Below are 27,499 nucleotides of genomic sequence, written 5' to 3'. Positions count from 1 at the left end.
ACTTCACAGGTGAGCAGTTGCTATATTTTGTCCAGTGGCCCAAGGATGTAAAGATGATTCTCCTGGCCTTTCCCTCATGGTTGCAATGCGTTGCGATTGCCGCTGCTACAGCAATCATATCCATGTTGCAGGCTTGCAATGAAAAGGCAGTGTGGAATGCTCCAGGTCTAAATAAGGAAAGCCAACTATTCCAGCAAGCTCTAGCAGTCTTTTGTTTTTGTCTCATTCATCTTATTCCCTAGGTTGGACATGGATTTCTAAAATTTAAGCTGGGTGTACTGCTGCCCTAAAAAAACGATAGTAAAGAAGAAGAAAGAACTTGATATTAGGGAGGAAACCAGCAGTGTCTGCCACCCTCATCTTCCCAATAGCAAGAGAAAGGGAGATCATTCACTTAACTTGATTCCTACACTTCCAACCTCCTCAGTTAATTTCTCTTCTGAATATAGAACAGAAAGGATGAAGGAAACTGATTCAGATTCCTAAGTGAAGGCGCCAGATCATGAATAAAAAGTAAGGTTATGTAAACTGGGACTTGAGAGATATTTATGATATCACTAAATCTTTATCTGGCAAGTTTAAGAGTGAAGTGAGAAAAATTTTTTTCTTTGTTTGGTCACATCGGGGAGTTATTTCAGGTAAGGCTTTTTCTTATAGGACCAGATGGCTGTAGAAAACCTGAACAGTGCAATGGTCAGGTCTGAAAAGGTCATATCAGGTGATTTAAACAGATTTTCCTGGAGAGAAGCCATTTACTAGACAGCATGAATAACATATTAACTAAAGAGAACTTTTTATAAGAACACCTTTTAATGACATTATTTCATTTAGCCATTTGACACGAGAAATTCCTAGGTGAAATAGAGAGTCTCAAATTGATTGACAGTACTAGCAAGGAACACACCACCATGCATATTTTAGCCACTTAGTACATGCTAAGTAAATGGATACATTTATTACATACAAATTACCCTTTCTCTTTTATGTAACCAATCTCTTCCTCTCCATTGGATTCTGCCTAATAGACTTTACAGATTTCTCCCATGCAAATAAAATTATTTCTCAAGCCTATATCCCCTTCCATCTGCCAGGAAATCACTCTTCTTCCCTTTACAGCCAAATATGCCAAAAAAGTTGTCTAGATTCTTTTTCTCCCTTTCTTCAAAACCCATTCATGCTCCAACCTTCTCTAGTCTGGCTTCAGTCCACCTCATTCCATCCAGTTGGTTGGATAAGCCACCGATGCCCTCATCTAACCACAGTGAAGTACTTTTCTCAATCCTCATCTTTCTTGTATTCTCAACAGCATTAATATTGTTAACTTTTCCTCATTTTATCCTTGGCTCGCATGACACATTCTTCTAGTTTTTCTCTATCTGTCTGTCTAATTCTTTTCTTTCCTTTTGCAAGCCACTTCTCCTCATTCAAAAGTCAAATTTCCTGAAGGTTGTATAAAAAGATGCTCATTTTCATTAGTCATTAAGGAAATGCAAATTAAAAACACATTAAGATACTATATACTTGATATCAACTAGAATGGCTACAATCAACAAGACAGATAATAACAAGTGTTGGAAAGGATGTGGGAAAATCTAGAACTCTCATACACTGTTGGTAGAACAGCCACTTTCAATAAGCAGTTCGGCAATTCTTTTAATAGTTAGATATAAAGTTACCATGTGACTCTGTAATTCCACTCTTAGCTGTCTATGCTGGAAAAATGAAAACATAGGTCCACATGAAGACATTAACATGAAAGTTTATAGCAATGTTATTCATATAGCCAAAAAGTGGAAACAACCTAAAGATCCATCAACTGGTAAACAAATAAAATGGAATATATACAAGGGAACAGTATATATTCAGTATATATTCAATTCATAAAAATGAATGGACTTGCTATACGGTACAACATGAATGAACCTCAAAAAACATTGTGCTAACTGAAAGATGTCAGATGCATAAGACCCACATTGTATGACTCCATTTATATAAAATGTTTAGAAAGACAGAGCAGCGGTCCCCAACCTCCGGGCCGAAGACCAGTACCGGTCCGGGGCCTGTTAGGAACCGGGTCGCACAGCAGGAGGTGAGAGGCAGGCTAGTGAGTGGAAGCTTCATTTGCCGCTCCCCATTACTCACATTACCGCCTGAACCATCCCCGTCCCCTACTGTCGGTGGAAAAACTGTCTTCCATGAAACTGGTCCCTGGTGCCAAAAAGGTTGGGAACCGCTGCTATAGAGACGAAAATTAGATTTTTAGCTGGCTAGGTCTGGGGGTAGGAATGGGGAGTGACTGAAAATGGGCAGGAGGGATCTTACTAGGGTAATGGTAATGCTTTAATATTTTATTGTGGTGATGATTACACAACTCTTTAAATTTACCAAAAATCATTGAATTATACACTTGAAATGGGTAAATTTTATAGTATGCAAATTATATCTAATGAAAGCTGTTAAAAATTGGCTTTCCATGACTTTAGAATAAGGACCAAAACCTTAACATAGCTTACTGTTTGACCTCCATCTATCTTTCCAGCCTCACCATGTATAAACATCCCCCCATTCTGTGCTCCTATATTCCTTTTGTTCCTCAGCTGTGACAAACTCCTGTCCACACTGAGGTGAAACATCATTCTGACTGTTCCTCTTAGAGTATCTTTTCCAACTTCTCTGACTGAATACAACCCAATCTATTTGTGTTCTCATGGAATTAGAAAATTTCCATTTACAGCAGTTTAGAGGTGGAAATTGACATGCGTTTGTATAATTATTTGATGAACGTCTGTCTCCCCCACTGTATGTTCCATAAGGTTGGAGGGACATGCTTGGTTTTACAACAAAATGTCCTCACTATTTATCACAGTTCCCAGCCTTTAGGTACATATTAAATTCTGGTTTAACGTATAAAGTACAGCTCTCAATTATCTAAAAATTTCCTCTAGGATGCAAATTTTTTTGTTGTTGTTCCAGGATAATTATTCTCTCAAATTAAAGTGTGAAAGTATCTTTCAGAACTTTGCGAAGTTGAATACATACCTTAAGATCAGACTGTTTTTTTTTTGACTACTGCTTGCAATATCTATTGCAATTCTCTAAGGGAGAACCATCACAAAATGCCAAATGATAAAAAAAAAGACAAACAAACTAGTGAAACCATCCTATATTAGAGTAACTTAAAAGTCAGTTATTAATTTTTGGTAATTTTCAAAATATCAATATCAGTAAGATAAATTCTGATACCAATGAATTCAAACTATTCTTTCAAATAAGCATAATTTGGCTTATGGTATTCTGAGGTGTTATTTTATTTTATTAAAAAAATTTCCAAATGCAACCAAGTTCTCTCATTACATCTTGTTCTGTGTGTCTGCACAGGATTTTGGAGATATAAAATCATAGGACATAAAAACATTGGTTATATATAATATACTTGTTAATAAAACAAAGCCCATCAAAATGTTAGTTTCAATTCCCTGAATTTTTATTTAAATGGTCATCATTAAGAAGGATTTTAGTTAATGCCTATTCTTTTGGCCTTAAAACTGCTCGGGATAAAAAAGCAAAATGTTTGAAAATTATAAAAGAACAAATTATTTTTATAAAAATTGATACACACTTTATATACATATAAAAAATATATCTTCTTAATATTTATTCGAGGTAATTTTTCATGTAAGAAAATACTATAGTTCTTCATCTACAGTATCTAAATATAAATACATATGTATCCTATATATGAACATGTGCATACATATACACATATATATAATGATACTCATATACAAACTTTTCATATCTGTAATTAAAAGCACTTTATGACCCACATATTTTGGTAATTTTATCACTACTGATTTCCAAATGTGGTAACTACAGAAAAGTATTATGAAATAAATGACTTATACACTAAAGATATTTCTCATTGATATAAGGCAGTCTCAGAAATTTTATTGGTGCATCTTCTCTAAAAATAAACTCTATATTTAATAAAGGTATGAAATTGATAACTCTTCAGCTTTCTATTCAAACAATCGCCAATACATGAGAAATAGCATTAGACTTTTCCTCAACTCTGTGGGTCAATTTGCCAGGTCTAATTTCAAGGGACTATTTTCATCATAGGCCATTTTGCTTACAAAATTCTGATAAGAAAATTCTGATCTAAAATTTTCCTCTGACACAGAATTTCTTTCTTCTTTTCTCTCTCCCTACTCTCTCTCTCTCTCTTAGTTTTAGGTTAGTTACGCAGTTGTAGATCTCTTTTGTCTTAAATCAACAGACTACCTACAAACCAGCACCAAGGTTCAACAGCAACTTCTGTTTTCTGAGAAGTGAAGCAATGCCGGGTTCTGAGCACCTTCCATTACATGTGCACATAACAATCTTTCCTCACTCAATGCTAGAGCCAGGCTCTTCAGAATGCCCAGTGACCTGGTATCTTATGACTAGGAACCTGGCAGAAAGTTGCATGAATAATTCATTTAAGGTAATTCTACTTCCTGGTTAATACAAATCTGACTTTTCACCATCATAAAACAAAAGAAAACGAAAAGTGCAACTGCAGGCAGAGAACGTTAACATTGAAATGTATTCTAACTGTCTATGTTGCAAGTATTAACCTGCTGATACTCACTTAAAATTGCAAGTCACTGACCAATAAATGCTTAATTGCTCTTTAAGATGAGTGCATTTTCTCTTTTGTCCAGCAATAAAATTTGTCCAGTGGCACACTTCTCTGGAAAACTCCATCATATTTCTGAACACATCTCTTATTTCTGCTGTAAATTGTCTTGGATGACAAACAAAAGCACTTGTGTAACATATTTTGTGTTACATATCAATGAAAAGTGAGAGACAGATTCTGTATGGTTTGTGCTTATTAAGAATTTATTTTGAATGGAAGGTTCCTTCTACAGTATTTTAAAATAAGAACATTTGAATTTAACAGAGTTCTAGTGTTCTATGGTTTGGGTTTTTTTTGTTTGTTTGTTTTTGTTTTTTTAGTCAAAGACAAAAAAGAATTATCATTAAGCATCTAACCACACAGCCAAATAAAGTATTTGATAAAAGTTGCAGAATAGATTAATATTTTACCACTAAATAACAGACAAGGAATAATTTTCTGGTGCCAGAGTACCAGGTTATATGTTCAAGGAACAAGAATCATTTGTTAGCTGCCCATTGGTCCATCAAAAAAAAAACTGTAGATTATTCCTTAGGTACAGTGCAAAAGGACACTGGGCCACTGAGGACACACACACACACACACCTACACACGCACATACACGCGTGTGCATACATACACACATGCATGGCATGTAACTTCATTATTCCCCAGAGTTAGAAGGAAAAGTATTTTCGAATCAGTCTAAATTTGATTTCTCCATCCTCACCACAACATACGACTGGGCACTGTTTTGTATGTATATATGAGTAATTCGAGTAAATGGAAAGAAAATGTATTGATAAAAATGCCCCACCCCCGAACTTCACAAGCTTTGAAGTCACACAGAAAATATTTGATCCCAGCTCTGCCATTTATTAGTTATGTCATCTTGCTCAAGTTGCTAAACTGCTCTGAACTACATAATTTTTCATCTGCAAAACTGAAATGATATGGGTGCTGCAGAGATTTTAAAAGATAATAAATGTGAGTCACATACACGTTTAGCAATTAGCAATCTTTCAATAACTGTTAGTATTATTATGAAAGAAAGAAATTAAAGAGGAAATAAGCATGCCAAATCGACTTTACAAAACAGCACAACAAAAAACATTTCTATTCGGTTCACTGACATTATTTTCTTCTAGTGCAAACTGTCATTTTATAATTTAATGTAAATATTCTAAATACAATATATTTGAAACCTTGAGTATTTTACTTTAGATCCACGGGGATATACTATATTCAGGCATCAGGTGCAGAGATGCACAGCTCAGGTGCAGAGATGCACAATCTTATTCGATTATTATATCTTACTTCTTTTTTTTATTATGTGTGTTAATAAAGAATATGACTTGGTAAATGCTCTACAAAATGTGAAATCATCCATGCAAACAAATTCTGATGTAAGGATGATATTTACTAAATAAATTATTATATGTTAAATTCTGAATATTGATTATAAACTGTAATATTTTCTGATAAGAGGGAATTGTCTTTGCTAATACACTGGTTTGTTATTATTTTAAATTATGTGAATGGATGGCCTTAACACTTCTTGATAACACCTATTATAACCTTTGAAAAACATTCTGATTTTATTATTCTGATGCTTCTAAGCGCTTTTAATCGCTCCCAATTAAGAATCATAGTGCTGGGTACTTAAGCTGTGTGACTTTGGGCATATTATTTCATTTCATCGTGCCTCAGTTTTCTCATCTCTCCAAAGTAATAATATCAAGTTTTAAGGAGATACCTAAAGTATTAAATGAGAAAAGATAGGACATGCTTAGCAAACTAAGTATAGAATAAATGATAGCTGTCATAAAATGAGCACAGCATACAAGGCCTGTCCTGGTTGGTCTCTGTTTACTTCTCCAGCATCACTTACCTGTCATTTCCTTCTCATACCTATCTGCCAGGATTGCAAAATGCCTTCAAATTTGTTTAACAGGGAAATCTCTCTCTTGTTTAACAGTTCATGCTATTTCATGACTCCGTAGTTATGGCTACTCAATTTCTTCTACATGGAAACCCATGTCCTAGCCTGCTGGTAAGCTCCGGCCCACAACTTCAAGACAACTGAAGGCTCAGCTTCTCTGTACTTGGTGTATATTTCAACTAGGGGAATTACCTGTTTATATGCCTTCCTCCCTTATAGTACATGAGCTCCACTGGGGTGGGGACTGTATGTGTTCCTGGTTACATCCCCAGACACTGCACAGAACCAAACACAAAGCAGGTACCTCATACGTGTTTGTGGAACAAACTGAAAGGTTTTTTGACATTTGGACAAGCAATGCATCTGCTTAAAGATGCTTTAAAATAAATTTACAACAATATCCACACCTCTGTTTTCCATGTTGCCTAATATTGTTGATATTACCTTAGTATTTTAAATATCTATGGCCAGACTGATACACTCATTAGATAAACAATAGCACATATACTTTTTTATTGGAAAACTGGTGATTTAAGAAAAGGCAGGTAAAGGCAGCACTCTTAACTTGTGTTAAAAGGTTTTTCTTTGTTCTTAGGTTAAGTTGCCAAATGACAAAGTTGACCCTGATAAAGAGTTGTAGAGTACCACTGTATTACGCTATAAACACCTATTGCTTTAGATCAATATCCAAGAAATTCCCCACTGTGTTTACAAGCCCAGCATACTAAAGTCAGCATAAATAAATCATTTATTTTATACTAACAATAACCTACAGAGAAGCAACTTAACTTCCTCACTCAAACTTTCATTTTGCAGTACAAAAATAACAGAATGCTGACAACTTCTTTAAATGCTAGGTAGATAGGCAAACAACCCTTTGAACCACAGATGATAGGAGCAGATAGTGGAGAGGTATTCAAGTTAAGTCTATGCTTCTGCCATTGCTACACTTCTAATTTTCTGCTCTTATTTTAGAGGAAATAACTCTTTATATTCATGCTGATCTGCGGGAGCAAAGAGAATGACGACGTTCTTATCCTTTTAAGTTAGAATATATTTTTAAAACATAAAGTGAAAGAAATAATTCTGGAGCTGCAAATATGCAAAAGAAATGATAATTTCTGTTTTCCTAATAATAAGTTGTAGATTTTTAAAACCATTGATAAAAATTTTATACACTAAAGAATTATTAAAAAATCAGGTAATATGTAGAAAGGACTAGGCAAGCCATACAGGATTCATAAATAATGATTTTTGTAATTCACAATTTAGTTTGTAAAATATTTGATCTGTTATTTAAATTTATTTGCACTTGTGGTTATACTTTATTAATCAAAATTTTGGTGACAATTTAAGAATGGTTTTTTAGAATACTCAGGTATTTTAGTATCAAGAGATTATTAATAATTTCTGAAATGTTTTTTCTTTTGTTTTAAAATATGAGTGTTTCACAATATGAGGTAAGCTTCAGAAAGAAACATAAAATTAAATAAGCCATTTAGGAAAATTAGATATGAAGGTTTATCTGTCATATGTTTACGGTTAGTGCTTGCTCCCAAGATCATCTTTATGAAATCCCTTGTTTCTTTCTTTGACATTTGAAAGAAAACATCACCATTCTTGTCTTTTTAAAACCAATCTGTTGACACTGGTATCAAACAACTTTGAACTGATGTTGAGTTGTGTAACAAGTGACAATATCAACTCCCAAGACAGACGAAATGCTTGCTTCATGAATGCATTTTGACAGGTCGACACCAACCCGATACTTACAAATGTGCAGCAGCAATAAGCTAGCATCACAAATAGTAAAGAAAAGCTTCTATTTCCTTGGAAGACATGTTTATATGCTCAGGGAAAATGTTATATATTAATTATTGTTTCTTTGTTCTTGTCTGCATTGTGATTCAGCTCAGGCATTTTATTTTTCAGTTGCAAAATGTTTGCCACCTGCTTGTGGATAAAAACTCTGGCCCGTAGGTACTGCTGTTTGCAAATGACTCCCAAAGGCAACAAGACATTGTTTTCCCAGGTGGGCTACTCATTTACTTTCTGTTTCCTTTCTCCCACTATTCATCTATGGTGACAAGTGTCAATTATGGACAGGAGATTTATGGGATGGGAAAGATAAAGCCCAATTTACAAATCATTTCCTGCGCAAGCAGACAGGTGCAATGACAGAGCCGACTTGCTGTAATTGAATTTCTTACTGCTATCTACTCAGTCACAAGAAGATGTCAACCTCAAGGATGTTAGCTGTGGAAAAAGTCTTAATACACTATGATTTTGAATGTGGAGATGACAATATACCCTGGGTTTTAACTTTGGACTCTGAATAGAATATACTAAATTTTTTTCCATGTAGTAATAAGATTTTCCTTACCCTCTTAAATGGGCAATGCATCAGGGGCAACACGCTAAATTAAGCTAACTTTAAATCAAATGACAATTATAGGTAAGAAAACAAACTCCATTCTGATGTATTAAAAAGTTGATTTATATGTAACTACCAGTAAACCAAAACTGAAGAAGAATTTGTGTTGGAGAAATGTACATTTTTTCATGGCTAACTAGTTAACTAGTTTGATCTTTATTATTAAGAGGAATGTTTTCTAACATATACAGATTAAAAAAATAAAATTATGATGTTATACATTTATAGTTAAATGTTGCTTTGTTTCAAAGAATATATAAATATAATGTGTATCATCTTAGATAACCATCTATGGTTATATTAATTACAGCTTCCCAGCTCTCAAAAACCTTTAATAATAATAAATTAATACCTTAAATTAATACCTTTAATAATGATGTATACATGCTTAGTTTAAATCCAACTTTTTCAAGGCATATGTTAATAGGTAAGTATTCACATATGCCATTGATAATAAATCAAAGCTTTGGAGGTCTACAAAAAGTAGAATAAAACCAATACATTTGCTTGCACACATTTTATTGAATTTCACCTGAAATATGTGACAGCTCTATTTAAAACTCTGTTGGCTTGTTTAATGGTCATCCTTTCAAAGTTTAAGATTTAAAAGTTTTGAATTACTTTTTTTTGTGGAAAAAATCTTCCAAATCCTATCAAGTGTGATTACTTTCAGAAATTGAGAGAGAACAAGAGAGAGAGGGGCGGGGAGAGAGAAAAATGTTGGGACAAAATTTGATTAAAAATTTTTTTAAATTACCACATAGTCTAAAAACAGAAAGAAAAATGTTATCTAACAGCCAGTGTTTCCTAACAGACATTTAAGTTAATGTTCCATTTTTATTTGTAATTAATCACTGACAATGATACAGTGAACCATTTTGAACATCTGTGTGTACTAGAATTTCAATAGTAAGATAATTTTCATTTTGATAAATATTGTTATATTATTTTAAGCAGTTTTATAAATTTCTATTTCTACCAGGAATTTATAAAATTTCCATTTTTATGTTTTAGACAACACAATATTCTATTATATTTTTGATTACTATTTTATTCTTCTTATGTGTTAAATGGTCTTTTGTTGCTGTTCATTTTTGCATTTCCCTAATTTTATTGATTTATTAACCATTCCTGTTTCTTCAGTTTCATACATTTCATAAGATTTTTTCTTTTTCTTAGTATTTTGTAATTAAAAAAAAATAAACACGGGACACCACTCCTTTGGTAGATATGTATAACATTTCCTCTCACTGTGTGCCTTATATTTTCCTTATATAGTCAATTTTATCAACCTTTTCTTTATGGACTGGGTTTCCTGGAAATTCTTTAATCAAAGGTCATAAAGATAGTCTTCTATATTTTCTTCAAAATTGTTTAAGTTATATTTTTCTCTTCACAATTGTCTTTATTCTATAGAAATGTTATTTATTTTATACAGTAGAATAAATTGTGTTATAGTACTATTTATTTAATTATATCACCACTGTCACATATGGTATTTCTGTATATGTCTGAAATATTTTTTCTGTTTCTGTTTTATTAGGCTACTTACCTTTTGCTGATGGCATATTTTTAAAAAATTCCACAGCTTTATAATACATCTCCACACCTTTTCTTCAAAATTGTTTTATCTATTCCTATCCATTTTCCCTTTTTCCATTCAATTCAGGAATTTGACTAACATTAAGTTTTACACACACACATACATGCACACGTTATATGGGAAATTTGATTATAATCATATTGAATATAAAAATTCATTTATGAAGTCTTGATATATTTATGGTATGAAGACTTCCAAGCAATAAATATTGTCAGCCTTTCTCTACCTTGGGGTCGTTTTTATGTCATTTGAAAATGTTTTGTAGTTTTTTCTATAAAATCTTGCATAACACATGGCCCCTTACAGATTTTTGTGTTTGTTTTTACAACTGTCAATTGCATTTTTAAAATTATGCTTTCTCATTGGCCACTATTCATTAATTTTCCAACTACTGTATGCTGTTCACTGAAAAAGGTGTGCTATATAATTACCTATTTTAATCATCAAAAGTCCTTGGATAAGGCATTTTCACCATTTTACAAATAGGAAGTAGATAAGAGAATTTAAGTAACTTTCCCAAGGTCACTAAACCTACAACACCAAGAGCTGACAACTACAATGTAGAGTCTACATGATCTAGGTTTAACATACTTTTTCTTTCTGAGGAAAGTGAGCCTAATTACTTGCAGGTTTACTGCATATGGATCTTGAGAAAAGCATTTTGTTCAACGTGGCCATAAAGACTCCAAGCCACATTTTATAAGAATTAGTTTTGGTGCTCTGTTTCTACTCAAAAATCTCCTTTTCTTTGATGTCCCATTTATTCTTGTGTTAATACTCGGTTTAGGTCCACTATTCTAGAGGTGACTGCAATTCTGTTTAGCTATCCTGAACCAAAGGATTTGGAGAAATGGAAGGTTCTTTATAAGTGCAAAGTTGTCACTGGTTATTAAAATAAAAGCTTTCTCATATACAACCTTGTCAGCAATAGCACTTAGTGACCTACAGGGCAGCTATTTACTAAAAACAGAAACTCAGTAATTGAGGCCCCTATATACTATATCTCCAAGTCTGCACCAAAACATACTACAAAGGCTTGAGCTAAATGCTTTTTAAGCCACTAAAATTTCTACTTCAGCATGTCTCTGCCAAAAATACCCTGGCTGACCCTTATTTCCATTATGATATTTTATATCTAATTCCTCATTGATTAGGGTTGGAATTATCCTTAGTTTGGGTGGGAACAAAATTAGCTTTAGCTTTTAGATCTGTGTCATTTCAGAAATTCTCTTTCCAAGAGGCGTTTGGTAGATCAGCTTGTTGTTAAACAGAAAAGCTGCTTCTGTGACTTATACATCCTCTGTTTTTGACCTACTGTGATCTTTACATTGACCTCAACCTAATATAATTCACAGGTGAAGAAAAGTTCCAATTTCAGAGTATGTTGAACGGGGACAAAAATAAAGATTTACTAAGCAGAGGTTTTCTAAGGCTTTATATTAAAATGTTCGCATATGTTATTTCATTCACTCCTCAAAATAAACCATTGAGGTGGCTATTATTGTAGTCTTTGTACAAATGAGTATTTTGAAGTTTAGAAAGGTAGAGGTAAGGAAGCTTATCCACAGACACATGCAGGAGCTGGTTGAACTAAATTTATATAAAAATATGCAGGTTATAAAGCCTAGTATATTACCTGATGCTATTTCCTGAGCTTCTTGGTTTTAGTGATAGTCACTAGAGAATTTACTGTACAGTCATTTCTTGGTATCCATGAGGGATTGGTTCCAGGATCCCCAATGATACCAACATCTTCAATGCTATTTATATAAAATGGGGTAGTATTTACATATAACCTACATACATCGTATACTTTTCTTCTTATACAGACCCAAAATATTAAGATTTTATTTACAAAGCTTCTTTGTTGTGCAGAAAGTAAAAATGCTGTTACAATCTCAGTGCAACTGGTAGCCACAGACAGTTGATTCACCAATCACAGCTATCCACGCTACAGCAAGAGTCTTACACGAAAACCTAACAATGCTTACAATTTTGTTGGGGTGAAGTCCCCAAGCTTGATGATGGATTTCCAAGAGGGACTAAATGGAGGGAGGCGGAATGTCACAGGAACTATTCTTTGGCCCTTTGGGTGGGTGGGTGTGCATACTTTTAATCATCTTTACCTATAAAAACCTAATACAATGTAAATGCTATGTAAATAGTTGTAAATACAATGTAAATGCTATGTAAATAGTTGCCTGCATGTGGCAAATTCAAGTTTTGCCAGTTGAATTGGTGGATGTGGAATCCGCAGATACAGAGGGCCAACTGTACTTGAATTCCAGTGGCTATATGTTTCTTGATTATAACTTAAGGCTTAGTTCTCCCCCAGACTCCATCACAATTTGTAATACAGACACAGAGAACATTAGACTGAGAACGGTTCTAGGTGCACTAGAATCTAATTTCCAGGGGGACGCGGACTTTGCCTTATTCACTGACACAGAGCCAGCAAACAGAACAGTAGTAGGGTCACAGCGGGAACAGAGTCAATAAATTAAAATATCTTTTCCAATTCAGTATCTTGAATTTTATAGCTGAGGACACTGAGGCTCCAAGAACTGAAGTGACTTGTCAAGGGTAAATGGTAACTTAATAGATCAGTAGATTAGAATTCAGTTTTTCTTGTATTCTGGTCAGTGGGTTTTCCAGTATGTCAAATTGTTACTAACTGGGCAGCCACAAGACCGTACTTCTCTGATTCATGTATTAGAACCACAAAGAAGACAAACAAAAAACATTCCCACTTTTAGGTACCTTCTACTACAGAGTTTAAAGAGGTGGACCAATGGGCATGGTGTGAAGCACCTTCCAGAAATGCTCTGTTGAGTAAATTGACTAAGAAAGAGTGCACGGTCTATCGTTCATAGTGTACTATTTCATAACCTTTAAAATGCAGCACGTATCTGTAAATTTTATGAATTGAAAAGTTGGCTTTCTTATGGTAGATTTAATCTTACAGCTCTGAAAGTCAACAGTGATTTTATTTTCCTTCAGGCATAAACATTCATTAAGAATAATCACCTAGGAATAAACCTAAGAAATCAACAGGACTTATATGAAGAAAATAATAATCCTTTACTCAGCTACACAGACACATAACGTAATTAAATAAAGGAATAGAATATGTTCTGAGATGGGAAGACACAATGTTGGACAGATTTCTATTTTATTCAAATTAATCCAAAAATTCAATAAAATGATAACTCAATGAAAATTCCAAGAGGCTTTTTAAAAACCTCAACACAAAGAAACTAATATTTGGTTGGACAAGTAAATACTTTGGAATGAATAAAATTAGGATAATTATAATTAGGTGGACAAATTACAAAATATAAAAATCGAAATCTGTATTAAGTAAAATAATGTCATATTAGCCAACAAAATAAACAATGAAGAATTCAATAAGATTAAAAAGTCCAGAAACAGGGCCTAGTCTCTACATGGCCTTGGTATAAAATATTAGCATTTTAAAATACCGTGAGAAGGATGAATTTTACAATAAATAGTATCAAAGCAACTGAAAAGATTAGTGAAAGGAAAAAGTTAAAAACATCTTCACATAGCATATGAGATATATTCTTGATAATTTAAAATCTTAATATAAAATCTAAGCCATTTAATAAAAGAAGAATAGTTGAATAAGTATTTTTGTATATTTGTTATGGGTAAGGTTTTTCAAAGCATAATTAATACTGATATAAACCATTAAGCAAAAGATAGACTTATAAAAATGTAAACTTCTCTGTGTCAAAGAGTGGCATATATAAAATTAAAACACAACAAACTGGAATCATTTGGTGTGTGTATATACAGACATATATATATAAATACATATCAAATTATATATAAATTTGTAATCATAATTATTTCATTCACTCAACAAATATTTTAGTGTTTAATATGTTTTAGGCACTCTCGTAAGTGTATTAAGCAATGAATAAAATAGATTATATATGTATATATGTATATTTCAAGGAGCTTACATCCTAATGGAGGTAGGAAGCAGATATATAGGAAATAACATGAATAAGTAAAATATATACTATGATAACAGTGAGAGGTGCTAAGAAGAAAAAATAAGGCAGGGTAGAAAGATGGGAAATATTGTTGATGGCTGCAATTTTAGATCTAGCATACAGATCACCTCCTTGAGTAGTAAAACCTTACCATTTATTCCTTTTTAAGAAACAAAATGGAAATAAATGGAGACAAAATCGTACACATAATCATATGAATCAGCATAGTATACACTCTGCATTTTTAAATGAAATTAAATAAGCTTTAACTGGAGATTTTTAATTTTGTAATTTTATCAGTAGATAGGTGATTTCTGATTCTGTAAAAATGGGAGGTGAAGTTGTATTTTTGGAGTATGAAAAAGCAAGGCAAAGGACCACTCTATTCTGTGAATGTCCCCAGGAACCCCACCTATCTTCTATGTCACCTTTTTCCATGAATTGTTCCTCCTGATTTTCTTTGATTGAATTGTCAGGCATTATTTGTGGAAACCTTTCTACTTTCACCTAACAGCCACTTAATATGCTTCTCACATGCTGCAAGATATAAATGTCTGAGAAATGAATAGGAGGAAGATGGTTGTGCATTTACTGTTAAAGACAGCCTTCATTGCCCGCAAATGAAAAGAACACCGCAGAAATTTCTGATTAAATCACAGGATCCACTAAAGAAAAGTGTAAAGACCTAATAGGCATTCTAGGATGGAGGGGTTGTAACAGGTTAAGTCCTAAATTTTGGATACTTGCTCAAACTACGTCTTTTGAAAGGCAATATAGAGGCAACCTAAGGGTTTGTGATTTGTTCTTGGTTCTAGATTGAAGATAGAAAAACTGTTTCTATCGGCTGCTTGTATTTAAAGGTAAACTAACAAATCTGTGTAGAAAAGATTTCCAGGGCTGCCAATGCTGGTTGCAATGCTTATTTTATCCATTCTACTCCAGCCTTCCAAACCAAATCAACGATTATTTACTTAATGCCACTATACCATATACCTCACTCCCAATGCTCCAGGGGGTATAAAATGATTTATTATACCTTGTGTCCTTGATTTAAAGGGGAATATAATCAGGTTAAGACAGTAAGATGCAAGTGCATAAAATAAGATATATGCCTTAAAGAATGCTGTCGATTTAGAAGAGGATTCTTTAAAACCTTAAGTCAGATTATGTCACTCCTCTGCTGAAACTCTCCAATGGCTTTCCAACTACATCAGTGAAAAAGCCCAAGTCCTCAGAGTAGCTACGTAACTTCACTGCCCACTACTTTCTCCCTTGCTTTTTTAGTAATAGTCTTGCCATGACCAGAACTCACCAGGCATGCTCTAGCCTCATGGCTTCACATACGGTGTTCCATCAGCTTGGAACATTCTTCCCTTAGATATGCACATGGTTTGCTCCCTTTCTTCCTCCATGTTATTAATGTTACCCTGTTACTTAAACTTGTTCAATCAGCCTCTGCCTTACCACACATTCCTACTCCCTATTCCTATTTATGACCTTCTAAGTCACCATATAGTTTATTAATTTTGTTGGTTATCCCCCTCACTTCTCTAGAATTTGAAAATAAATTCTCAGATTTTATTTTAAAAAGTTATTTAGAACATAAATTGAAGCTCCAAAGAGGGCTTCAGTTTTTGTGTTTTTTTCACAACTATTTCTATAGTTTCTATTTCTATACTATTTCTATTGTTTCCTGATATAAAATACATATGTATGGAATCAATGAACAATTGAAAGAGTTCGTGAAAGAAAAGCCTAAACTGGACCTTAAAAGATGGGAGAAGATTTGATTAAGCAGAGAAAAAGGAAAGTAAAAGGTGATGATAGTGAAAAGAGAAATTATGCAAGTAAATGTCCAAGGAATCATATGAGAGGTTGAAGCAGTTCTGCTCTACAGAATTTAGTGGATTGAAATCTCCTAATAATCCCCTGATACGCTCTATGCTGTTTACAAATCACTTTTTGTAAGGAATATTTCCTCCTGCAATTTCTCTATAACCACCAAAAACCACACGGGCAATTCCAACCTAAAATGCCCATGTAAGAAAGAAATACTTCTCTGGTCACAAACAAAACACAATACATAATACTAAGCAATTAAGTGACCAATAACTACTGATTCTGAAAGTGGCTTTCCTTCTAATTCTTCATAAATTTTAATGCTAATTTAGACTTATTAGACATATTTAGGTTACAGTGAAAAATACAGACTGTAAACTGCCAAGCAGATGAAAATCAAGGTCATTAATTTATTCTATTACTTACGGGAATAAATACTGGGAACTAAGTAAATCCTTTCCCCCCTGTTGTCAACACCTCCATTAGTGCCATCTTTGCAAACTTGTAGAAAGATTTAAAAAAATATATTGACCCGCATATATCCTGAATGTTCTCACAGAGGTAATGATATTTAAAACAGTCACCATTATGCTCATTAACAGATATCCAAAAGAAAAACTAGTGTGGTCATCACTATTTATGCTAGAATCATACTTATCTCAACAAAGTCCAAACATGTCTCTCACTTTAAAAGAACTTTTAAAAATATGATTTGACTGGAGAATTGTGGAAGCAGCCTACAATTCTTCTCTACTCTCATAAATCCTTCCAGGAATCCCAGTTGGAAGACTCTTTGTTTTGCTGACATGCCAGAGATTGAAAACTTTAAATTTTATCTCATTTAATGGGATAAGGAAACCATAAATGTTTGCTTCTGTGGGAATGAAAACATAAAAAATGCCCTCAGGGAGTCTGCCAAGTATTAGGTTCCTACAAAGTACCAAGAAGTTTTAGGAATACATTTTTCAACTACTCAAATGGATTTAATTAAATAGTAATTCCTGATGATATACCCAACCCAGTAATGTGTGCATGGCACAGAACTACAGACTTAAAAATGATAAAACCAGAGGCATTAGATCAAAATAGAGACTTAAAGCTAGATAGTATTTCATGTAACCTATGTTATACTGAACTGAATATAGTCATTTTTTATGTGAAATTAATTCCAATGTTTAACAAAACTCAGTGTAAATAAGTTGCTTTTTCTTTCCTTGACTTCTAAGCTAAATTCATGTGCAGCTCAAATCATTTCATATATTCATGAAATACATAAATAATACAGACCCTCTAAAAATCTAACTACATCCTCTAAAGCATGAGAATGTCAGCCCTCAGTTTATTTCCAGCTAGGATAAGATTTGAACTGAATTCTATGACCTACAGTGGGAATGCTAAGTTCTCACTGATGTTTTGGTTCATCAGGTGAGAGAAATAAATTCCCTCTTAAATGAGTGAAAAGTCTCTCTATAAAAATAAAACAAATAACCTAATTCTTTTAATAGCAATTATTATTTATTTTAACAGAAAATATCAGAGTAGATTGATACACTTAGAATTGTTCATATCTCAATTTAATCATAACAGAATGATCTAATATAAAAAAGTATAGTTACAAATAATACTATATTTGAACATAGGATTTTAATGTAACTGCTAGAAAAATGAAATCAGACTATAAATTATCAAGCCTACCTAAATTGTATCTCCTTACAAAGAAAATACTTAATGATACTATCATTGTATCAACCAAATGTTATATTCCTCTGTATTTTCTATGTTAGAAAACCAACCAGTGTGACAATACGTGGTATAGGAAAAAAATTCACCATGATGACAAATATAAACATAAAATTCTAGTTAAGGCACTCTCTATCCCACGTAGCAGAATTAAAGCAAAGATAATAAACCTTTAATGAACTCAGCTAATGAACTGAGTTGTTCTGACTCTGATAACAAATTTTAAATAACTGTTTTTTTTGCTACCATTTTCAGCTTTTTCTGGACTAAATTATTCCCACACTATCTTAGCAAATAGATATTATGGAAAGAAGAGTTTTTAACCTCGCCCATTTTTTTCTTCCTAAAATAAAAAGTTTTTTTAAGGAGCTGAATCTGTTCAATGAAAGCTAAAAAACTGTTTTTAAATTTTATGCTGTAAAGTATACAATTTCTGAGTCAAGCTTATTTGTACTCCCATTAGGCTGATTAGTACAAATAGAATTTCATGGCATTCAGATCAAGCAGTTAGCAGACCCTGGAAAAATAAGGAAAAATTATGGTAAAATGTGTGTGCACTTATGCTACATATTAATACAGACCAATCTTTATAACTTATCCCCTGATGACTATGTGATCACATCTTGTTCTCCTCCTTCTGGGGAAAGCTCTCATCCAGGCTTTGAGTCCAGATGAAACCAGGAAGATTTACTAATAACAAAAATACCTTCTATGGTTACCATAAAATAGTGAAAGTAGTAAACAATTTCTACCTGGTTCTCAAATATCAATATTTCTTTACGATGAATATGGATGTGAGCATTTTTGTTCGGATGTCAGCACTCTCAGAATAAAGAGAGAACATTATCCTGAGCTCTCCCACTGGCAGTGTTCCCTGGTGAAGAGTGTAGGGTGGGAGAGATGTGTTTGAGCAGAATAAGCTAACAGTATCAGACAAACAGTATCAGAGTCACAGAAACCTGACACTGTCCAAATAGGAAGCATATTCTTTGTATGCTGCCCATTTTTAATCTTTTGAGGTTTAATCACTAATGAGTGATATGCTACATGAGAACTCTGTCTCAGGCTCTGACCATTCCTCTTGCTCAGGATACGAGAATCTTTTCTCTGGGGCTCACTGAGCTGAGCACACAGGCCCTTCAACACCTGCTCTGGCTACCATGTAACAGATTTCAATACACAAGAGGAAAAATACTCTTATTCTTTTTTTTTTTTTTTTTTGCTGTTATGAGTAGTAGAATCAATGCACTATTAATTCTGATAATAGTTAAAAATTCATAGTTGAATACTTACATGTGGATTTTTAAAACCCCATTAATATGACAATTTTTATAAATAATTCAACTATCTTTTAATTTCAGAGATCTTTCCTTGAAGGGTACAAATGGAATAACCTTAACTTATGAAATTCCTCTTGAAATGTTGGCCACTTTAAAAAAATTCTGTATTAAATACTTTATAATATGAAATACTGATAATAAGAAATCATTGTAGTCATCAAAGTTATAAAATTTTTCTGGTCAAAACTTTTTTCCAGCATTCACCACATTAATACATCAATTGAAAAGCTAGTATTTATTTAAAAAATAATGGCTTATAAAGAAATTATCACTTTTATTGAAACAATGCCAAAAATTCCTGGTGCCCAATAAGGTTAATCAGAGATGTCTTTATTATATATGCTATTCAAATAAAATCTATTTTTCAAATTTCATAAATTATGGTCCTATATAATTTGTTTAATTAAACATAAGTATATGAGAAAATGAATACATACCTACCCAAGTATCATGATACTATTAAAATATTTTATAGTAAGATGTTTTATTCTTGAGCATGTAAGTAAAGAACAAAAAAAATGTTCATGTAGAGACTAGCAACTAAAATTAGCATTAACATAATTTCTGATACTAATGAACATGAGTAGTTGCACAACTAAATAAACAATGTAGATAGATGTTCTGTTAATCTCACTTACATCAGAAAATAACATTCTTCAGTTTTTACTTTTTAAAGGGCAAACAAAGAAAGTGAGGTCAGGGTTATGGAAAGCAAGTTTAGAGGTGAATTTTAACCATTTTAGTCACTTCATACTTGGCTCACAGTCCTTGACAGTTTTATTCCTTTATCAGGCATCTAACAAGTACATTTAAAAAGACTAAAAAGGGCTATGTTTTTGAATAGTCTTCAATAAAGATGAATTATTACAGTTAATTTGCATTTTCATGGTGCTGAGTTTTGGAATGAATTACTTGGCATATGACATGAGTCAAGTTCATATAAATTTTGGTTATGGCCTCATAACCAAATGGAGAAAGTTATACTCTCCAACCCCCAAGTAACTTTTCAGTTTCATTGTGGAAGACATTGAAAATTGAATGAAAATCAGCAATGGAAAGCCCCCCCGGTAGATGACATCAATTTTTTAACACAGTGTTTCACTTTGTAGTCTCATAAAAGTTCAAAACAAAACTCAAAACTCAAGGCAACTTCTCTCCTATATTGTTAGATACAGTGTACACTGAAATAAACCCTGTGTAAAGCAATTTAACAATAAGCACAAAATCTTTGGGCAATCTTATTTCTGTAAACGTATCCTAAATAGATGCTAAAAGGTATATCTTGAGAGAAATAGGAAGGGATTATCAATTGTGGTGAAGATTTGAAAACAATCTAAATATCCTGCATATGTTAATATTATAAAACCACTGAAAGTAATGTTTTCAAGAAATATTTCATTTCAAGAGAAAATGATCCTATGTGGTATTGAGGGAAAAGTAGCATATAGAATCAAATAAACACTACTAATGAAAATTTGGGAAAAATTTAACTGTTGGTGATCATTTTCTTTCCTGTTTGAACACTGTACATATCTGGACTTCCTATTTTCTATAACAAACACATGTTGCTTTTATAGCCAGAAACAATAAATGTTATTATTAGAGAACCTCATATAGCAAAACATTCTTATTTGGTATAATCAGAGGTTCAAACAAAATTTAATATACATACCTAAGCAGAATAAGACGTATTCTTTTTTAAATAATTACCAAATATGAAAATTTTAAGATTGCAAAATTAAACCCAAGGTACTTCTCATATGATTTCTGGTTTTAAAGAGACAAAATTTTTAAAAATATGTATTGGGCTTCCCTGGTGTCACAGTGGTTAAGAATCCGCCTGCCAATGCAGGGGACACGGGTTTGAGCCCTGGTCCGGGAAGATCCCACATGCCACGGAGCAACTAAGCCCGGGTGCCACAACTACTGAGCCTGCGCTCTAGAACCCGCGAGCCACAACTACTAAGCCCGTGGGCCACAACTACTGAAGCCCGCACTCCTAGAGCCCGTGCTCTGCAACAAGAGAAGCCACCACAATGAGAAGCCCGTGCACCGCAACGAAGAGTAGCCCCCGCTCGCCGCAACTAGAGAAAGCCCGCACGCGGCAACAAAGACCCAACGCAGCCAAAAATAAATAAATAAATAAATTTATTAAAAAAAAAATGTGTTAATCATCAGAGTTAAGTATTCCTTAAAGAGACGGTACAAGCATTATAAAGACTCAAGCAGAGATTTCCTTACCCTGTAATGAGGAAGAGGACCAGACTAAGGAAGATGGTTTCAGGCTGGGAAAGAGGGAAATTTGAGGCAACAGTTCCATACCTAGCACTAATTGGCAGCCAGACACAGAGGGTAGCAAATACATTACAGAAAATGAAGAGTTTAGGGATGGCCTTTCTCTTCATCTTTTCTATTCGTCCTGTGTTCTATGTTATATTCCCAGTCCTTTTATCTCTCTTCTCTTTTCAATTATTTTGCTTCTGTATTGTAGTTTATACTTTTTTCTCCATTATTTTTCTGTTCCATCAACCACCTCATCCCTGTCTTCATCTGTTTATTCCATTGTCTGGTTTCTATAAGATGTTAGTTTCATTTGACAACAGCTGTCTCAACATGCACGACAGAGGCTATTTAGAGTGTTCTGAAAAATAGTCATACTGAAACAATCTTATTGGGTTCACATTTTTCCCCTTGAGGCTAAACAAGCATATCCCATAGGAAATACTTCTTTTCATTGAGGGAAATATCTAATTTTTTAAAAACTATATATAGAAATAAATTACATCAAAAAATAAATGTTGAGAGGACTTCCCTGGCAGTCCAGGGGTTAAGACTTCATCTTCCAATGCAGGGGGTGCGGGTTCGATCCCTGGTCGGGGAGCTGAGATCCCACATGCCTTGTGGCCAAAAAACCAAGACATAAAACAGAAGCAATATTGTAACAAATTCAATAAAGACTTTAAAAATAGTCCACATCAAAAATATCTTTAAAAAAAAAATGTTGAGAAGTTTCAGTTAAATGAGTAAATTGCTTTATTTTTAAGAAGTGTTACATGGGAAAAAATCCTATATAATACACCCAATTACCACTACTCCTATTATGTTGTCTAATATTAATTATCTATTATTTAATTGGCACAGTAACCATCCTAATAGCTGCTATGGTGATTCAGTTTCGAAGATGAAGAATTTTAGGCCTGGAGGAAGATTTAACAAGGTAGCATAAAGACATCTGATTGAAAAGGGCAGAGACACTTCCCCAGACCCGCCCAGCTCCATCATATCTCCTAACCTACTTCACGATCATCAGTTATAACATGCATCTACTGAGCATTTAGAGATCTTCACTCAACCAACAGAGTAGCAAGTCCACCTTACGGACATGACCTACAACCATGACCAAGCATTAGAACCACAACCTGAAAACCATGTTAGTGAACATTACTCAGAAGAATACATGTGCCAATCTTTTAAAAGGCAACACCTTGAGTATCTGCTGATCTTCCCTTGTTCAACTTTTTACTACAGTGCACCATGCTTTTGCCTTACCAATTTCATGGCCTATGAAGCTATTTAGGTTTCTCCCAATGTGTTATTTTACTTATGATAAACAAAGTGCTGATAATTCACTCAGTTTTATCCTCCCTAAGAAGCAGTTTATGTTTTCTTATAAGAACCCTACTGGAAGACTAGGCCTCCTGGAATAGGTACTGTAAAGTATACCTGTAATGGTTTATGAAAAAGTTGATTTCATTGGACCTGTTGTAGAAATTAAACTTCCGCTGAGTCAAAGAAGAAATGGCTAAGCTCCTACTTTTTATTTTTTAGGCTTCATTCAAATTTTATTAGTTTTTCAACTAATGTCCTTTTCTGTTCCAGGATCCCAGCTAGGATCCCATATTGCATTTATTTAAAAAAAATTTTATTGGAGTATATTGATTTACAATGTTGTGTTAGTTTCAGGTATACAGCAAAGTGAATTAGTTATACATATATAACTCTTTTTTAGATTCTTTTCCCATGTAGGCCATTACAGAGTACTGTGTAGAGTCCCCTGTGCTATATAGTAGGTTCTATTTTATATATAGTAGTGTATACATGTCAATCCCAATCTCCCAATTTATCCCTCCCCTCCTTTGCCCCCAATAATCATGTTTTGTTTTCTACATCTGTGATTCTATTTCTGTTTTGTAAATAAGTTCATTTGTACCATTTTTTTAGATTCCACATAGAAGCAATATTGTATATTTGTCTTTCTAGCTCCTACCTTTTTTGAACGTGTTGAGAGGCTACAGTGAGAAGACACGATGTAAAAGGAAGCATATGACTGAGTTATGCTATCATAGGAAGGTTCTGAACTGTTGTAGTTATGGTAATAATAGAGGTAAGCCAACAGATAATTAGATGAGGCTACCCTCTCAAACCGCAACTGGTATGGCAGGCGCAGGAGTTGATTTCTAAAAATCTTTTCTATTTAATAATGAATATGTAGCAGATTTTCTGTGTTTAAGTCTGAGAGTGTAACGTCCCCTTTCTAGCTTCCTAAATAATGTGAAAACTAAATCCTTGTAAGTTTTTCATTTCTTGAACATGTCAAGTAGCTTATAACATTAGGATTTACTCTTACAGAATCGGCCTGAAAATATTTAGGGTTTTTCCCTGTGGAGCTAGAGATATTTTTAGAGACCTTGAAAGCTATAGTTTGTATTTGATTATGTATTACATTTACAGAATTTTTAGGTTGTGTGTAATACAAGTTCATTGCAAACATCTACACTTTTTAAGCAATATCTACTCTTTTAAATGACTACCTATCAGGTCCCAAGTTGCTTTTTTTTTTGATATGCAATTAATAATTTACACATAAACTACTAATTGAGATAAGTTATTACTTTCTATATCAGTTGGTAAAAATGACTAAGTAAACCTAAGGCATAGATTTTCACTTCACTTCTAAAATAGAAGAATTATATATTTTCAGGAACTTCCTGTTGATTACTGAGTTTCTACATTATATAAACAAATGGTGCTCATTTCAAGGTTCTCAGATATATTTCCTTATATGTATGGCTTCTAAATGTGTAAGTGATGGAGCTATAAGAACAAATATTGCAAACATTTAGAAGTCAGAAGGAAAATAGTAATTAGCCTTGACAATAGAATACTAAACCACACCCTTAAGATGGAGTGTAGTAATTTCATATTGCACATTTAGTAACACTACCTTCTGTGTTTACTAGGGTCATTCATCCCTAGCTGCTCTTTGCCAAACATGCTGGACACTTTGAATTTCCTCTCTTCCCTTCTTTTTCTTTCTGCTAGGATGAAAGCAAGCTTAAGGGCAGAAGCCCTTGAGGGCTTTATTCTCTACTGTGTAAGTTGTATGTTCGCCTGGGTAGCTATAAAACAGTCTTACAGAAAACCCATAACCTTCTGGCTTTGGAATTTATTATACGGATTTTAAAGACGATTTACTCTCTTAATTACATTTTTAAATAAGCTAATGTGAAAATGAATTGACATTTCTCCATGCAGGATACTTGGAGACATGTCCTAGGAATGTATGGTATAAACAGCAATAGGAACTAGCCTAGAAACAAAGGTGTTCAAAAAGGAAAGGTGCTAACTTGGGGGGCATGTTTATATAAGACTCAGTTTTGTGCTGGTTTTGATACTTTTTATGTGTGAATTTTGGACCATAGCGGATTCCCTGACACATTTTTCAGGATATTCTGTTTTAACACTAGCAAAGTGATTAATCCAACTATGAACTTTCTTTAATAAGGTCTTGTCATATGAAGGTTTAATTTTAAGCAGCATTTGTACTCTGTCACAGAGTTATACAGAATGACAAGTCTAAATATTGACTGCTTGGGCAGAACCAACTTTGCAAGAATAAAACAGAGCTAAGTTATGTCCTTCCTTCACATCACCTCCCACCCAATCCCTTCAGCTGTTATAAAAGCAGAAATCCTTGACCCTGTCTAGCACCTCAATATGTGAAGCTGGCTCCTGCTGCCATCACAGCTGGCTTAAGAACCCCTTGGAGAATCATTAGCTACAGAAAGAGATGAAATAGTTTATCTAATGAGGTTACAATATGAGTTAGAACTCTTCATCCTCCTTCAAGTCAGCCATCCAATAACCACAGCTCTTGTTCTCACCTCTATACCTTCTTCATAATCATGTTCTGTATCTGGAACGCTCTACCATTTCCTTTTGATCAAAATATTACACTGCATGAAGAGCTAATCCAATTATGGCACTACTCTTCTCAGAAGAAAAATGTTGTTCTTATAAGACATACTGTTTTCCTATGTGTTAATATCTCTCTCTCGCTAATTCATGGATTTCTTAAATGAAATTATATATAATATATATATGTGAAAACACTAACATAGTGCTTGGTATATAATATGGCTCTCAAAAATGTTAGTTTCTTTCTCTTGCTTTTATTTTGCCTACAAATTCTAGTTTTCACTGCATGGCAGAATAAATTGGCCTGCATGTCTCTGTAGCTTGCCACTATGCTACCATCTGCTTGGTGAGAAAGTGAAAGATACATGTATCGATAGAAAGAAACTACTTGGAATCAGGCATTTTGAAGGCAATGAGTTCACTGGTTCACAGTATCTAAGTGCAGGTTTGTGGACTAGTGCTATTCCTTATGCAGTTTTCACTAGAAATGAGAAAAAGACAGATAATACCAAAAATCAGTGCATTTTAAATAAAGACAAATGTATTTAATTTAAAAGATGCCATTAATCATGCAATTTTATGTTTTGCTCATACAGTTTTTAAACACAATTGCTTTTAAGAAATAGTGGCGATAAAACTATACAGCCATTTTTTTTTTTGTCTTTTTGCTTTGTAGTCTATGTCATTATCTTTATGGTGATGATATCATAATGCAATGAGTTGTTAAAGCTTCCTGAAGTCTTCCTTGTCTATCAGCCTTTCATTTTTTTTCTTTTTTTCATTTTAAAGTTTCCTGAAATTCTAGAATCAGGAAAATATTATTTGCGGCTGACAGAAAAAAATGGTGGTCTTTTCTGACCAGTATAACTAATTTTTCTGGTGTTTCTACTTAATCTTTGCAGTCATTTAAATTTAGATTTCAATTCTTAACACATAAATAACTTGTAACACATTTAACACATAATATGTGTTTAATAGTTCACCTTCTTACTAATGTCACAATTCAATTCAATTTAACAAATATTTACTAAGGGTTTACTATGTTCACACAACTCTTCTGTTAGGGAAATAAAATCAAAGAAAATAAAGATCTCTACCCCACTGCAGCTTTTACTAAAAAAATTATGTAGTGTGGAAGGTGAAAAGTGCTCTGACATAAAGACACAGTAGAGCAGGGTCAGAGTGTCAGGGTACTGAGAATTTAAAAGTTGTCACATTAAGGAGGTTGTCAGGATAGACCACATTGAGAAGGTAGGCTCTGAACAAGGATTTGTGGGAGATGAGTTAGCCAAACTGATATCCAGGTGAAGACAATACTAAGATAGTGAGAATACCAAGAACAAAGGCCCAAAGGTGGGAACATTTCTGGAGTGTTTTAGGAACAGCAAAGAGACTGATACGGCTGGAGTAAGTGAGTGAGGGGGGTAATGGTAGGAGATGAGACCAGAAAGGTTAAGGAGGTGGGGTAGGAAGCAGAGCACAGAAAGCCTGGTGTACTTTTACTCGTGCTCTGAGTGAGACAGGGTGTTATAACAGCTTTCTGGGCAGAGGAATAAAATCGTGTATGCTTTAAGAAGACTCTAGTGGCTGTGTTGAGAACTGACAATAAGGGGCCCAAGGTAGAACAAGAGACCTGTTAGGAAGTTTTGCAGTCATCCAGGTAAGAAATGCTGGTGGCCTGAAACAGCCAAATAGCCATGGAAGTGAACAAAGTGGTC

At 33.7% G+C, this 27,499-nt stretch overlaps 1 protein-coding gene across 4 annotated transcripts in view; it reads right to left on the bottom strand.

The window, feature by feature from the left end:
* Positions 1–27,499, bottom strand: part of EPHA7 (EPH receptor A7) — a 163,204-nt gene that overhangs the window by 41,081 nt on the left and 94,624 nt on the right. The gene's annotated exons all lie outside the window — the stretch shown is intronic.

Source organism: Eubalaena glacialis, chromosome 12, assembly GCF_028564815.1.
Source record: "Eubalaena glacialis isolate mEubGla1 chromosome 12, mEubGla1.1.hap2.+ XY, whole genome shotgun sequence".
Lineage (NCBI taxonomy): Eukaryota > Metazoa > Chordata > Mammalia > Artiodactyla > Balaenidae > Eubalaena > Eubalaena glacialis.
Note: the sequence above shows the minus strand (reverse complement) of the source record. Positions and strands in the feature narration are given on the sequence as shown.